At 44.1% G+C, this 15,571-nt stretch overlaps 2 protein-coding genes across 2 annotated transcripts in view; one reads left to right on the top strand and one right to left on the bottom strand.

Moving 5' to 3' along the window:
• The window catches only part of LDB3 (LIM domain binding 3), a 115,221-nt gene extending 109,385 nt beyond the window's left edge, over positions 1-5,836 (bottom strand). The window contains exons 1-2 of the mRNA XM_085583277.1: positions 5,822-5,836; positions 777-855 (exon numbers count right to left, since the gene is read on the bottom strand). The gene's annotated coding sequence lies outside the window, so the exon portion shown is untranslated. The remainder of the gene's footprint in view (positions 1-776; positions 856-5,821) is intronic.
• A 321-nt stretch (positions 5,837-6,157) lies between these two features.
• WAPL (WAPL cohesin release factor) overlaps positions 6,158-15,571 on the top strand; it is a 136,116-nt gene continuing 126,702 nt past the window's right edge. Inside the window, exons 1-2 of the mRNA XM_021536198.4 lie at positions 6,158-6,322; positions 13,036-13,163. The gene's annotated coding sequence lies outside the window, so the exon portion shown is untranslated. The remainder of the gene's footprint in view (positions 6,323-13,035; positions 13,164-15,571) is intronic.

Genomic DNA, 15,571 nt, shown 5'->3' with positions numbered 1-15,571 from the left:
TAGGCTCCTCAAGCCCCTCATGCTGTTCAGTTACTTTATGGACAAAACATAGGTTTTAATGAAACAAACAAACAAAATCCCATTCTAAAATCCCAAACACTAAATCTCTTCTGTAACCTGTTAACAACTACAAAGCCATTTTTAAATTCTGCTTCAGCACATAAGTATCTTGCACTGTGACATATAATACAGGTTCTTTCTATTAGATCTTTTCACATGTAGCAGAAAAGGCACCAAGAAATTGATAACCTTTTTTTGCAATGCATTGTTAAACTGATAAAAATACATACTACATGTATTTAGCATTATTAAAAAAAAAAAATTCCACAACTTCATGTTTGGCTCTTGGTTCCACAGCCCTTGCTTTCCCTAGGAAAACTAACATTTAGTTTTTCTGAATACAGAAAGATCATGGAATACTTTTAATCAGCATATAATTTCTGTGATAAAAGCACAGTTTCACTACATACCTGTTTCATCATTTCAATACAAGTCTTCTAAAGGTGTGACGCTTTAATTAAAGTCTAAGAATACAAACAGTTAGCTAATTGCTTCTTTAATTGCTTGATTTTTTCATAGTTTACATTCCAGTTCTTAGGAGTTCCATAAAACTATAACTCTTGTTCAGTAATGCTGGATAGCATTTCTGCCCTAGAGCGGAAATTGCTAAAATACAGAGGGTATGAGGGTAGGGAAGAAGCTGTTGGTAAAACTACAGATATAAACAAAAAGTTTCTGCTCTCAGGGTAAAGCTACAAACATTAAATAATGCTCACCCCTTTCAAGTCATTAATTTGTGCAGGACCTCCAGAACCTCTCTTCTGTATCTTCACAGCACTTATCCTCCTTTATCCTCTGGTTAGAAAGAAATTGCCATTATATTAAAAAAGGGAAATGTCCCCAAACATGGGTTCTACTTTGATAATCAAAAAGACAAGCAAACACACACAATGCACTAGAATGAGGCAGCTCAGCTTGAACATTGATCACCCTGCCAATACACCTACCTTAAAACATGACAAATATCTGATTACAAAACAGCAGAGAGCAAACACTACCAGGAACTCAGTCTTTGTCAAAGAAGACGGTCAATAATTTTGCAAAACCATGAAGCAAAAAATGTTTCTGTCTAACATTCACAGTGCCAGAAAAGCTATTTGTACAAGGGAATAATTAATCTCTGCATAGGCACTAGACTAAACCAGAGGTTTTAGCCAGAGGTCCACATTAAACCGCAGCAATTCACACAGATTTAAATAAAAGTTACACTAAGCCAGTGGAACTGGCCCCAACCGAAATGAAAGCAAATAGCAAGATACAGCCTGAGAATAAAGCAGGGTTTTGAGGTCTCACAAATACCTTGAAGGTACATTTACATTAAGAGTATTTATAACCTGTCCTCTGTAAGTCCAGAACCACTGATGTTTGGATGATTATTTTGAGGAGAGGCAAAACTGACTTGTTGGACTTAAAATGGCAGTTTCCTATCCTGCCAGTTTATCTAGTACTAGTTGTTTGTTTTTTTGGATTTTTTGGGGGGGTTTTTTTTTTGAAAGCCACATGCACATACAAAGGTTTGAAGGTATAGTTTCATTGTACTTTTACTTTACTTTTCCTAGGAATTCACTGCTGGCTTTTTCCTAGGAATTCACTGCTTTTTTTAGTGCCCTTTCTTGGCTCCATTTCAAGAGTTCAGGAGAACAGAATAAAAGCAGGAGTAAGATAAATATAAAAAATTGCTGCTTCACTACTACAGACAGTATCACATAAATAAGTGTTAGAAGAAAGACCACAGTTTTATGGATTTAAAATTCTGTGCATGTTACCTTCCCATACCTAAATCTTCAGTCATTTGTGTAAATAACAGAAAAGGGGGGGGGAAGCAAACCCAGAACAGAATAAAACCACACAACAAACTGAATAGAGCTAAGCTCTAAGAAACAGAGATGTTGTTTAACCAAACACTATGTGCTTCTGTCCTACTTTCCCACCTATAACATGGTATTTTCTTATCAGGACATCAGAAAGGATCTGAGAGATCCTTCAGGCTGAGTGGTGAGCTAAGAAACGAGAGCGGGCATCACATTCGGGGCTCTGTCATTTGAATGAAATGTTAAACTGAGGTCACTTGTTCCTGCTCCTTTGGTTTCTGTCCGTGTCTGCCTCAATGTTCAGGGTAGCTTGGCATTTTTAAAAGGAAAGTATAGAGGATATGCCAGCGTCCTGGCCAACATTTCCCTTCAACACATCAGGACCACAGCTCTTTTCATGCATCCACACTACCCCTACCAGGTGCAATACAGGGAAAGAAGATCCCAGAGTTTCCTCGCTCCAAGCCTCTCTAATGTCTGTATCCCCTCTGCCTGTCTAAAGAAAGTTCTGCTCCTAATAATGAAGTTAAAATGCTACAGAAGCTCAGGCTGTAGTCACAAATCCATTTGAGGCTGTAGTCACAAATCCATTTGTTAGGGACATCCTTAGCATAGGTCTCACCTTCTACAGACTTTTAGCACAATCAGCCTCCAAATAAACCGGGTGATCCATCCAGATGGCTCTTTCAGCCCCGCCCTGCTTTCAAAGGTGAGACATCAGTGTAGCAGGTACAGTGCTGCCACAGCTACACCAGCACAAACCTCAGCAAAACCTTCTGGGAAACCAGATGCTGAAATAAACTATTTTCACAGAACTGTCAATTTCCTTGTTTTTCCAGAGGCTTCTGATGTTTAGATTTTAAGTTGTTTTACATAATTGCCTGCTAGTCCGTTTCAAAAATAATTTCTGTTTGCTCAGATTTTGTTTCTCATGGTGTGCCTTCTTCCCTACATTCTCTGCTTATGTCAAAATCCATGACTTGCTTAAAGCTCCCTCCCTTCAGAGAGAAGCTATGCTGAGTGCTGAGTCAGATGAGGTCACTGATGTAAGGGGTGACATTTAAACAAAAAACATATTCCAGGAGCAGGGTGACATTTTCTCTACACATATCAAATCAGAGGATTTTCCAGAGCTCCCCAGGCAGCCCCCCTCCTGCCCCAAGCTATTCCCAGCTGACTGATGGGAACAGTTGCGAGGAAGCTGGATGGGTACCAGCAGAGGAGAGTGCCACCACCTCCAGCAAAGGCCTCTGAGCCCGAGCAGAGCTGTCCTTCCACAAGCCCAGCAGAGCTGTTACACCAGCGGAAACAATTCACACGTGCTAGGGGACCATGCTGTGCGTATTACAGTGAACCGACTTTGGGAGAGCCACAACTGCATGCTTGGGAGTGCACAGACATGAAGTGAATGAAATAAAAGCCACTAGTGTCAATGCTAAATTAAGGTGGAAGGAAACAAGTAATGGAAATTCCAATTGTTAAAGTTGCTACTACTTCACAAAGCTGGACACATTAGTCAGGGGTTATATTTTAGCTCCTGTGGCCCAGGGGAGATTTGAATTACTGACAAGGTTGTGTCATTTGGTTCATCAAGGATTGATTGACAGCTTGACTTCTGAGCTGCAACAGACTATGGATCTCTGGCAAATAAAAAGATGCATACAAGGTCATGATTTCAATGTTTTATGTTTAGGCAAGGGAAAGATTTGTGCCGGGCATGAATAAACTATCATCTCCTCTTTAATAGAAAGATGTCCAACAAGCTGGATAGATTTTCCCTTAGGAAAAAAAACCCAATCAATCAGACAAACAAAAAAAATCCAAACAAAAACCAAACAACTAATCAAAAAAAACCCAGGCAAAATGATTGTCTTTGTTTCAGTCTCCCTCACCTGAGGGAGTGGCAGTACAAAAAGGCAGTATTCAGCTTTATGACAAACACACCCTTTTTGTCCTATGGATTCCTGCACTATCACCAGTACAACTACCTACAGTCCTTCAGAAGAGTGGGAAGTGGGGTGAGTGGAGCCTTTGAAGTAACTACTCACTAAACACATGCATGAAGAAAACCCAAGCTTTGACCCAGTTGTTCAATATATGCAATCCTAGAGTTTTCCAAAGTTTTGAATCAACCCAATGCTAAGTACATTTCACATGAAATCAACAGCTGTATTTGAGGACTGATCTTCATTGTCATCCACAGGGGGAAATAGTAGACATCTACTATATATTAGCTAAGCAGTGCTGAGGAACTTGAAACAGACACATTAGAGATGGGGGAAAAATTAGCTCTGGATTCCTACCTTGCCAGTGGCAAACTGAATATAAAATCATCAAGAGCAAAGATATTTTTCCCCGCAAGTTCAACGTTGCTTCCAAAGTAAGACTATTCTGTGAAACAGCTCATTGTGATCTCCTTTCTTTCACTGCTGAAATCTGAACTAAGTTGAGATAATCATACTTGTACTTTTTTTCATCTATTAATTTAAAATCCTTCAATTCTCACTGGCCTTAGGATTTCTGAGTTCATTTTAGCCCCTTTATCAAGTTGTCCTAAGTCTTGATCTTTCTCAGGCCGCTAAATTTTCTATCACGCTTGCCTTCACCACATTCTGCTTTGCAATACCTGACTAAGGATGTGCTTTGTGAGTTCCAGAAAAAGCTGATAATGCTGGGGAGATATGCTAGAGCAATATAATGATGGAGTATTATCTTCCTGCTCTACAATATAATGCCTTCAGAAATACAGCCCAAATGTTTCCTGTTTGGCTGTTTGCTGCTGCCAGTATCTCTTACCAATTAACTGAATTTGCTATCTACCCCTCCCTCTAGATCCTTCACCATCACTATTTCCATCTTTACAAAAAAAAACAACCAAAAACAAACAAACCTGTATTTCACACTTTTTTTTTTCCTCTACTGCATGGCTTTTTTTTCCCCTATACCAACCTCCTTTCACTACAATAAAAATTTGGTATACAACACAGTTAATCAGAACTAAACTTTCAAAGACTCAAATATTTTTTTAGTAACTGTATTAAACTGGAATCCTGTGGAGAGACAGATTCACCATGAAAGGCAAGGGGAAGATACCTCTCCAGACTATGAAGACTTAGGTGTATGTTAGTAAATTCTCATCTTACTAGCTTTTCAGTCATTGTTTTTAAAGACACTCACTAGACCATATAATACTTAAGACTTCTAGGTACTTAACCATCCCACGATAAGAAAATTTCTTCTTTTAAGGTAAAGAACATCTAAACACCGTTGTTTTAACCATGTCCTGTTTATAAACATAACCACAGCACTTAAGTTACCCACTTTAGGTGAGAAAATGAGTCAACAGCAGCAAACTGGACTAAAAGACAGGGCCCAGTTTCTAATACATGTACTTGAGGCAGAAAAAGAAGTCTGCAAAATGTGTCACTGTTCAGTTTTCATTGTTGTTCTTCAACTCTGGGCTGAAACCAGGAAAGTTGACGGCAATCCTGTGACTATTGTAATCTGTGCCTTGCTGCACAGGAACCTAATTGACTGTTTGGCCTCAGAAAAGAGAAAACAGTGAAGGAAAAAAATCCAAACAAACCCCAAGACGTCACAGTCAGCTCCCCACAGACCAGGGACTGAGCTCCGATATGGAGGTCACAGATCTCTTAGGGGGCAGGCTTTGCCTCCTGCCAGCCGGAGTTCTGGAACAGCGCTGGGAGCGCACAAGGAGCCACACGAGAAGGATCCTGTGCCCTCAGTGTCATTTGGCCACCGCAGATTCCTCAGGGATCACCACGGCACGCTGATGTAGCTGCGCGCCTATAACCACAAGGTTGCAAAATAACTAAGCAGCCTTCCAAAAGTTACACTTCAGCCTCGCCTACTCACTCCTGCCTTCCCAGCAAGGGCTCTCCAGGGTTGAATTTCCACTACAGACACGCTGTAGGCGCGGCGCGACCCACCTTGCCCGCTCAGCGGTACCTCCGGGCCGAGCGGCCGGCCCCCGCCGCCTCCGGCCGCGCAGCGCTGCCCGGGCCGCGCCGCGTGGGTCCCGGTCCCGCCCCTGCGGGAACCGCGGCTGCCGCACCCGCGGACATCGCCCCCGCAGCCAGGGGGCGGCCGCGACGGGGCTGAGGGAAGCGCTGAGGCAGCCGCCGGGCCCCGTGGCGGGCAAAGAGCCGCCGCCACGCAGGTGGAGCCTTTAAAGCGCCCGGGCCGCCGGGAGCGCCGCGCTGAGGGCGGCGGCCGCTCCCCGTCCCGCCGCGAGGGGGCGCTGGGCTGGCGAGGCGCCGCGGGTGGGGATTTGCCTCAAGCGGTGGCGCAGGGGCCGATCCGCGAGAAGCCGCTGCCGGCGGCGTGTAAATATCCGAGTTTGGGCCGAGATCACCTCGGGGCCGCGGTGGCAGAGCGGGAAGGTTACACAGAGCTGTGGGGAGCGGTTCGGCCGAGCTCCGGGGCAGCAGGTATCCCGGGGGGCGGGCGTTCCGCGTCTGAGCCCTCAGGGAAGGATGCGAGGGATGAAATGGCGGCGGGAGCGGGGGGGCTGCGCCCGCGGGTGGGACCAGGAAGGCTCTGGAGGGCGGCCGGGAGGGGCTGCTGTCCTGCCCAAGTTCAGCGAAAGCTCTTGAGCCTTGTGCGTTAATGAATTGCGGGCTTGGAGCCCGCAGCCTTCAGCCCCTTCGCTCACCGCCTGCTGCCTTCAGCCCCTTTGCTCGCCGCCGGAACACCGGTGAGAACGGTGGTTGCATACATTGACCCGCAGGAAAAGTGGAAGCGAGGTTGTTTGCCCCCACTGATTCACTGGTGCTGATATGCAATGGTCGTTTTAGTTAAATGGAAAAGTTAAAACGACATCCCGAGATAAGACAAAGGGTTTGGAAGACAAAAAATGCAGCACGAACTATTTAATTGCCCATCACGATACTGATGCTGAGATGATTTAAGAGATTGAGCCTTGTGGTGCTTTCCCATAGTCCTGCTGAGTTCTGTCAAGGGCCAGGCGGCCCGCTCCATACATCCCTCTATTCAGCAGTTCTTTTTTTTGGCTTTTTATGTTATGCTCCCCAAAGTATCCTGCAGGAAGTCAGCTGTTTTCTCAGTGCAATGACAGCGCCACTGCTTTATGAGTTTGTTAAAAATTTTTAAAAAAGAGAAAAGCCTGTTCCCAATCGTTGAACCGCTGGGAACGCGTGCGGTGCCCCGTGGCATCGGAGCCCGCTGGGATTTGCCCAGGAGCGAGAATTCCCTGGGCTGGGAAGGCGGCTGGCTGCGCAGCGGAGCGGCCGGGCCGAGGGACCGCGCCCGGTCAGCACCAGGGACAGGGCGGCGCGGGCGGCACCGGCCCCGCACCGACCCCGCACCGGCCCCGCACCGCCCCGCACTGCTCCGCTCCGACCCCGCACCGACCCCGCACCGCTCCGCTCCGACCCCGCACCGCTCCGCACCGGCCCCGCACCGACCCCGCACCGGCCCCGCACCGACCCCGCACCGCTCCGCTCCGACCCCGCACCGCCCCGCACCTACCCCGCACCGGCCCCGCTCCGACCCCGCACCGCTCCGCTCCGACCCCGCACCGGCCCCGCTCCGACCCCGCACCGGCCCACTCCGACCCCGCACCGACCCCACCGCCCCGCTCCGGCCCCGCACCGGCCCCGCACCGGCCCCGCTCCGACCCCGCACCGGCCCCGCACCGACCCCGCACCGACCCCACCGCCCCGCTCCGACCCTGCACCGACCCCACCGCCCCGCACCGGCCCCGCACCGACCCCACCGCCCCGCACCGCCCCGCTCCGACCCCGCACCGCTCCGCTCCGACCCCGCACCGACCCCACCGCCCCGCACCGCCCCGCTCCGACCCCGCACCGGCCCACTCCGACCCCGCACCGACCCCGCACCGACCCCACCGCCCCGCTCCGACCCTGCACCGACCCCACCGCCCCGCACCGGCCCCGCACCGCCCCGCTCCGACCCCGCACCGCCCCGCTCCGACCCCGCACCGACCCCACCGCCCCGCACCGCCCCGCACCGGCCCCGCACTGCTCTGCACCGACCCCGCACCGCTCCACACCGACCTCGCACCGCCCCACTCCGACCCCGCACCGGCCCCGCACCGCTCCGCACCGGCCCCTCACCGCCCCGCACCGACCCCGCCGCGCGGGCCCGGCAAACCCCCGCAGTGAGGGGCAGAAGGGGCCGCGAGAAACACAGCAATGCAATCGCTGCAATACGCAGCCCTTCTGAGAAGCGTCTCAGCTCCAGCCTACTTTAAAGGGTCGCAGTTCAGGTTTAGTGTTTCTCGTCTTATGGAACCTCAAGTGTCTTTGCACTTTATGGGATGCATAGACAAGGCCAGGAAAAATTGATCTAAATTATTTCTGTATTTGTCCTTGGCCAAAATTCATATGAATTGCGACTTAATAGTAGTTGCAAAAATATTCCACTGACAAGTTGGCTTATATCCCCAAACGGAAACATTTTGTGTCTTGTGATGAGGTGAGCAACCTTATAAAGTAGTATTTTTGGTGATTTAGGCTGGAAAACATGATCCAGATGGTGGGAAATTATGCTTATTTAATGATGTTCTGTTAGATTATCCCATTCTATGTGTGATAGAAAAAATCGTATTTAGATTTAAGAACTTCCACCTGAACCTTTTCAAGGCCTTCAATAACCTGATTTTCTGCTCCCTGTAAAAGTATCAGCAAGGATGACTGGGAAGTGGCCAATAATCCTGTTCTGATGAGTGGTGGATCAGTTTTGCTTCAGACTTTGTTTTTGTTTGAAACTGGATGAAATACACAAGCTTGCGTGTTTCTCCATAGGTCGCTCAAAGCTGAGGAACTTGAAAGTATGAGAGCTCAGCGCTCTCTGAAAGAGCCTGCAGGCTTGTTCCTAGAAACCTGTGCCTGTCATTTGGAGGGACAAAATCCTCTGTCCCATTTTTCTAGAAGGCACTAATATTAAACACATATTTTAAAAGATGTTTCAGAAATACAGCCTTGGAATAGTTCCCTGAAACACCTTTGGGGTCACCACTTATTACGAAAAGCTGAGAGATGAGGCTACACTGACTGGGCCATCTTGTGCAAACAATCCTATTTGCTTTCTGGAAAGTAGCTTACTGGTAGATTTAGCTGTCTGTTTTCCTCAGTGACTCAGTGTGATTTGCTTTTGACCCATGAATTTCATTCCAGCCTGGTCAATATCCTTTACTGGGAAATTCAGATAGTTCTGTCAAGGGCTAGTTTTCTGCAAGTGTTTCTCCTTTTCTTTTATCCTTTCTTCCAATCACAATCTGATCTTCCAGACTGTTTCATCAGCTGTTTAGCCTCAGATCAGTCTCAGAAACATTGTTTTTCTTGTAAATAGGCCCCTCATTTTCCCGCAGTAGGGTTTCATAAGGTTTATCAGGTACTTCAGTCAGCTGTCTGGGCAGTTTAGTTGCAGTAATTGTAAACTGAAGGTGCAACACCCCCGGATGGACACTTAAAAGAATGACTGCTATTCAACAAGGCTGGCTTCCTCAGGTACTGAGAGGCTCCTCACCAATGATATTAGGAAAATTATCAAATAAAGTACAGACATTGCAGCACAAAGTATGGATATGCTTTCTCCTGGGATAATGCTTTTGATATGTCATCTCATTCCCTGCCCGGCTGAAGGGGTTCTGAGCTCAGAAATAAACTAGTGATGAGTGTGGCTTTCTGTGAGCCCCTGCTGAGGAACAAGTAACTGGGAAAAAGATGCTGCCTTTGGTTTGGATGGGCTGTGTAGGTGTTATTTATCTGTGGCAACACTGATGTGACTGTTCAGGCAGAAGCGCTGGCATTCAGAGGAGTGCAGACCTGGCCTGCATTTCCACTGTCATTTACCCAAACTGTAACAGATCCAGTAAATGAGGCTATTCCATTCGTGATTGCTTAGCAGTTCTGTTTTTCCCAGTTCTTTGCACATGCTGTATAAAGGGACAGGAGAGTCATTGGTTTGTTCCTTCTGTCACTGGCGAATAAATACTCAATTTACAAAACAACTCAGAGTTTTCAATTTCCTTCTCACAAAAGACTAGAAGGAATTTATTTAAAGTTAGGACTTTAGATATGTCCAGTTAACAGTCTGATTCATGTGGGATTGTCTTCTGGCATTGGCAAAAAAGCTGCCAAAGGAATCTAATACTTTGGATCTCCAAAATTATTTTTGTTTGCAGAAAATCTTAGGAATGTAGCTGTGTAGCAAGCACAGCTCAGATGAGGATCATATTTCTAGTGACTTTACTTTAGTAATTTTATCATTGTAAGATAGAGATTCATCATTCCTATTTTCAGTCTTACCTTAATAATTTTGCAGGCTTCCTAGTGTTGCCCACATATAAGAGCAACCAAACATGCAAACAAAATAATCAAAATGTAAAGCTGCTACATACAGTTCAATAGAACATCGAGAATTGCAATTCTGGACTGTTGCTCAAAGATGAAAAAGAAGGCTGTCTACATGATAACCTCCTTGGACTGTTCCTGTCATTTCCCTATCTATATTATTAGCATAATATTGCTGGTACAGGATGAAAAAAGAGTTATGGGAGTAGGTAATTCAAGAGGAACTGTCAACAGGATGAACCCCAGAAATGATGCTTGACTTATAACCCTCACCACTTTTGTGCTAAATTTGGGCTAATCTGGCCCCAAAATGCCAGAACGAATGTCTTGTGCATTGATTTTAGATAGAAGAAAAGCAAGAGTTCTCCTAAAACTTAATATTTTCAGTTAGTTTGGCTAAATAAATGTTGACCTCTTAATTCTAACTCATTGCTCAACTGTAAATACGCAGCTGTAAATTCAGGCCCTTTATACAAAGGGAAAAGTGAATCTCCTCCCATTTGTTCCTTTGGTATTTCTCAGCATCTCTCCATTGCATATTGATTAATCCAACATTGCATCTTTCTTAAAACAGGCACTGTTAATCTTCTGTTTGAGTATGAAGAACCTTCTTGAATTTGCCTTGCAGCACTTCAAGAGTAAATGATATGACCTTTTACAGATAATTTTTCGTACTGCACTAAATTGAATTACCCAATGCACAGAAGGAGTTAATGCCCTACTCTGACTCAGAATTACCTGATACTTACCACAAAGCAGTGTCAGCAGTCGTTCAGTTTGATTGCTTGGTGCCTTGAGCTGATGATTTTTTCAGTTGAGCCCATTGATTTATTGAAGCAGTTTTCATTGGGATGTCTGAAAACTGGGATAAATTTTGCTGAGGAAACTGTGAGCTATGTTTAACTTAGCTGCTGCTGGAGCCTGAGTGCTGGTATATGTTTTTCTTCTTTCTGACATCTTGGTGCCCAACCTTGAAGAAAGATCAAGACTATCTCGATGGTCAGGTGCTAAATATACAGCTCACTAGATGGTAACTGAGCAATCAGCTCTGTCCTTGCACAATGTTTTCAGGCAGTAAGAAGATCAAAAGACTAATAAAGAAAGGCACACCATGTCAACAAAATGTTCTAGACTATATCTGTACAATCCCAATAGGTAAAATAAATTTATTTTGTAGCTTTATTGGCAGTTTCAGTAATTCAAAGTTTGTTTAGGGCCAGCCAAGCTTTCCGACTTTCCAAGCTTTCCAGAGCCAGTGGGCTCTGGGAGGACAAGTGTGATACAAATTCAGGATCCTATTGTATACATAATCTGTTTCAATTCCTCCATTATTTAAAACAGTGCAAGAATAGAACTCCCAGACAAGTCAACAGGAATGTCTTATTCTTTATTCCATTTCTATTATTTTGTTCTTCAGCCCTTTCCTTTACATGCTGGATATACATTGTAGAGAGAACAGAATAAAAGTTTCAGTGATGAGCTTTTTTCCTCTTATGAGCTCTTTCAAGTTTAGATCAAGTAAACTAGTAACAGTCAAATTTTACTGAAGTCAAATAATTCTGCTGGAACCAAGCCACTGGGTCTTGGAAGGAGGAAGCAGAGAAATACAAGTGCCTGCAAGTTAGTCACATGTTGAAACAGAAACATTACAGGGTCCTCTTCCCTTGTCAAATCAACCATTTTGAGTGTACTGTGGTGTAACTTCCTCTGGATATGTAATAGCTGTGAGTGTCACATTTGGGAATTCCAAAGACTGACAACTCTTGAAGTTCAATTGAATGTCCTTTGGACCACCAGAATCCTTTTTCAAATTTCTATCTCCAGTCCTGAAATAAAAAACTGGAGAATAAATACTAGTATTGTGAAAGTCTTAAGCGAATAGTCACAAAGACACAAAGTGCCAGTAGAGGATGTTGCTTTATTGCCACTGGACTTTTTGGTTTTTAACTGAAAGATTCAGAATTGATTTATGTTCCTCATGAAGTTGTTTAATTACCATGATTTTCTGTTCAGAGAATTCCCCTTAAGTAGTGGATGAGAAACCCAATTCCTATCAGGATCCACCTTGTATGGCTGAATTCTCAAAATCCTTTTGCTGTAAGTCTTTACTGCTATCATGCCATTCCAGTATGGCTGTTCTGGTAAGACGTCTGGCTTTGATCATCTTTTGGCTAAAGAAATGCCCTGATCCTAAACCCCAAATCCTGGGTTTCCCAGAAATGGTTTCTAGTGACACTGGACAGTCAGCTGTGTTATTTTGAAAACTCCTGCAGTAATTTTATTTTTACAAGCTGCAATTCAGGCAGCTCACTCTGTTGCCATGCTCATGAGCTGCTCTGAGAAGCAGTCGTCTTTGTACTGTGACCCAGTAAAAATGGAGCAGGGTCAGCTGTGATGGGACTCTTTCAGAAACAGCACAATGAAGGGAAGCTGCAAGGTGCAGCTCTGTAACATCTGCTGTGGCCTCCCTAGTCTTGTCTCTAGAATCATTATGGTCTGGCTCCTGCATGTGAGGAAAATCAAGGATTCAGTGAAAGGAGCAAGGAGAAATCTGGCACAAGATGGTAACCCTGAGTCCCTTTTCTGGCCCACAAATACAAAGATAAAATGCCTGTTTCATATGAAGTTACTGTTTTTCAACATTTTTGGAGGTATCATGAATTGTGTTTTATTTCCTTCTTTTGCCTTTGGTCATAGTCTACCAATACAGTTTGAAAGAGCAGCTCTTTCTGTGTGAAACTTCTCATCTAACTGAACATAATGATCCTGAACCTGAAAAGCTGGTGTGGCTTTTTCTTTTTCAGGGGAATGATTTTCAAAAGGAATCCATGCAGTGAATGTGATGAACCACCAATCTGCCTGATGCTGCTACCCCAACTCTGTCCTTCATCAGATTAAGTTCTCTTCTTACTTCACTGAGCAGCAGCAGAAAGTGAGTTTTAACAAGTGCATCTGGAAAATAGCACTTTGAATAAGATCTATCAATACACATTAAGGGTTCTGCCATGTGCTTCTGTTACTCAGAGGCTTCAGCTGAGAACAGCAGCATCAAAAGGATTCGTATTTTTAAATCACTGTTGGAGGGTTATTATAAGCCCAGGCTCCATCTGTTTACATGTTAAGGTGGAAGCATAAATAGTTCCTTTAAAAGCCAGGAGGGAGGTGTGTTTAATTAATGCTGGTTTTGCCACCTGACAGTGGGGCTGTTTGGAAGGGGGCTCTAGAAGTGTGAACTACTAAAAATTAGAAGAAGATGGTGATACTGCTGGGAGGGCTTGAAAGCAGGAGTGTCCATGGGATGAGTGTCAAGGAATGCTCGACTACAGAACCTGGCAGGTAGGAGGGAGCAGAGTCCTGATCAAGAGATCAGGGTTTGAACGGGAAATGAGGGGACAAACAGCTATTTTTTAGCAGGGAAAATGAGAAGGGAAAATGAGAAGAATCTTGAGGAGATGTGGGCTGAGCTAAGCAGATTTCTGCAGTCTGCACAAGAGCATGAAGGTGAGCAGTCGCACTGGGAAAGAACTTGTTAGTTTAGATCTGAAACTTTTTGTCAAAAAATCCCCAATTTTTCTTTGTTTTTAAATCTTTCTTCTTTTCTTTTTTCTTTAAAGGTGAACTTGTATAGTATATCTAATATAGACAAATAAGGGAAGAGGTATTACTGAAAACATTATCATATGTTCAATTCTATGGTTATGTGTTACAACCATGAACAGTCTGGTGTATGTTAATACTGCTGGGACACTGATAAGAATTGATTTGCTCGAAGTCACAGGTCAGCACTGGACAGTTACCTTAGAGATTCTGGCATGCTGTGGTAATAGCCACATGCTCCAGCCACTAGAAATGCTTCTATAAGTTTTTAAGAGTATAGTCTTATTCTTGCCTTCTTTCCTTCCTTTCATGGTGAGCATCACTTTATTCTTAACAGGTCTTGGAGTTCAAGCTTTGATGAATTGTCCTATTTTAAATCCTTTTATATTAATGGAGCTCTTTTGTGCATGAAAAGAGAAGTTGGTTCTGAAAGTGTAACTCGTGTCTGGACAGGGCAAAAACAATTATCTGATGTTTGGAGCCGGCTAAACCATACAGTGTTCACTGATTTTCATTCTAGACAACATTCAGGGAAGCTTGTGGTAATCTTGTTGGTTTGATTTTGTAATGCTTCACCCAGGTTATGTTACCCTTGTTTCCTGGATAACGCTGCTGGGCAAGAATTCCCTTCTTCCATGAGCAATTTCTGCCCTGTTAAAAGAGCAGAAAACCCTAGAAACAGTTGTAGCACCTTGACTTTGCTCGCTTCAACGGACAAACCTTTAGATTTCATACAGGGCTTTTGATCAAAAATGTGTACACAATTGCATGCTACCTATTTTTCTTAGTTACAACTTAACAGTAAAATGCCTGATTCTACTTCACTCATGTTACCTGTAAACAACAACTGAACTCTGTGTGGTGGACATGTGTAAATCATTTCTGTTGAGTAAAAGAATGCCTATGCATTCCTTATCCCTTTCAGTAACAATCTGTCTTTCATATGTGATAGTGTAGTTTAGATGTTTTGATAACTGTACAGTAGAGGAAGAAAATATGAATAAAATAAATGGAAAAAATAAATTTTATTTCCAATTGTGAACCTTGGAACAAACTGTAAAAGCTAGTTGAGAGTAGCCACATGATAATGAAGAACATATTGTCTCTATTTCATAGGCAGAAACATATAGATATAGGAAGATCAGGTAATTTTCCCAAAGTCACACAGAAAACATGGAAAAAAGAAAAAATAGAATCTTGAACTTCCGATACAAACTTGTATTCATTTTTTCAGGACTGTCATTCCTCCTCTTGGTAAGGGTTTGATATAGCAAAATGCTCGCTGCTTTCTACATTGAATCAATATTGCAACTCAGCTATCAGTATCAGCTTTGGCTTTAAAAAATCTGAAACTTAGAAAAAATTAATGTAATGATGATAACTGATTTCCTCAAAATTCCATGGTGTTAGCAGCAAATACTAGTCTTGAAAAATATTTTAAAAATTCACTAACTTTTAGTACTGACCTAACATGCCCTTAACTCTGTCATTTCACTTGTGTCCTGAGGGGTTGTGTAAGTATTTATGCATATGATTAACTTTAGGCATCTGAAAAACTTAATAAGAAAGCAGTTTTACCAGTTTTACAGCAAAGGGTGCATCTAGGGGTGTTTAATACATTTTTGAAGTACTGAGGCTTTTGGAGGAAATGTTCTTACATTAGAGGTACAGTCACTTTCTTTGTAACCTTTCAGGCATAGCACTGTGTGGAAGGGTATAAATTTTCCTTTTTATTTTTCCAGT

The sequence above is a fragment of the Lonchura striata genome, chromosome 6, assembly GCF_050655825.1.
Source record: "Lonchura striata isolate lonStrDom1 chromosome 6, ASM5065582v1, whole genome shotgun sequence".
NCBI classification, from domain to species: Eukaryota; Metazoa; Chordata; class Aves; order Passeriformes; family Estrildidae; genus Lonchura; species Lonchura striata.
Note: the sequence above shows the minus strand (reverse complement) of the source record. Positions and strands in the feature narration are given on the sequence as shown.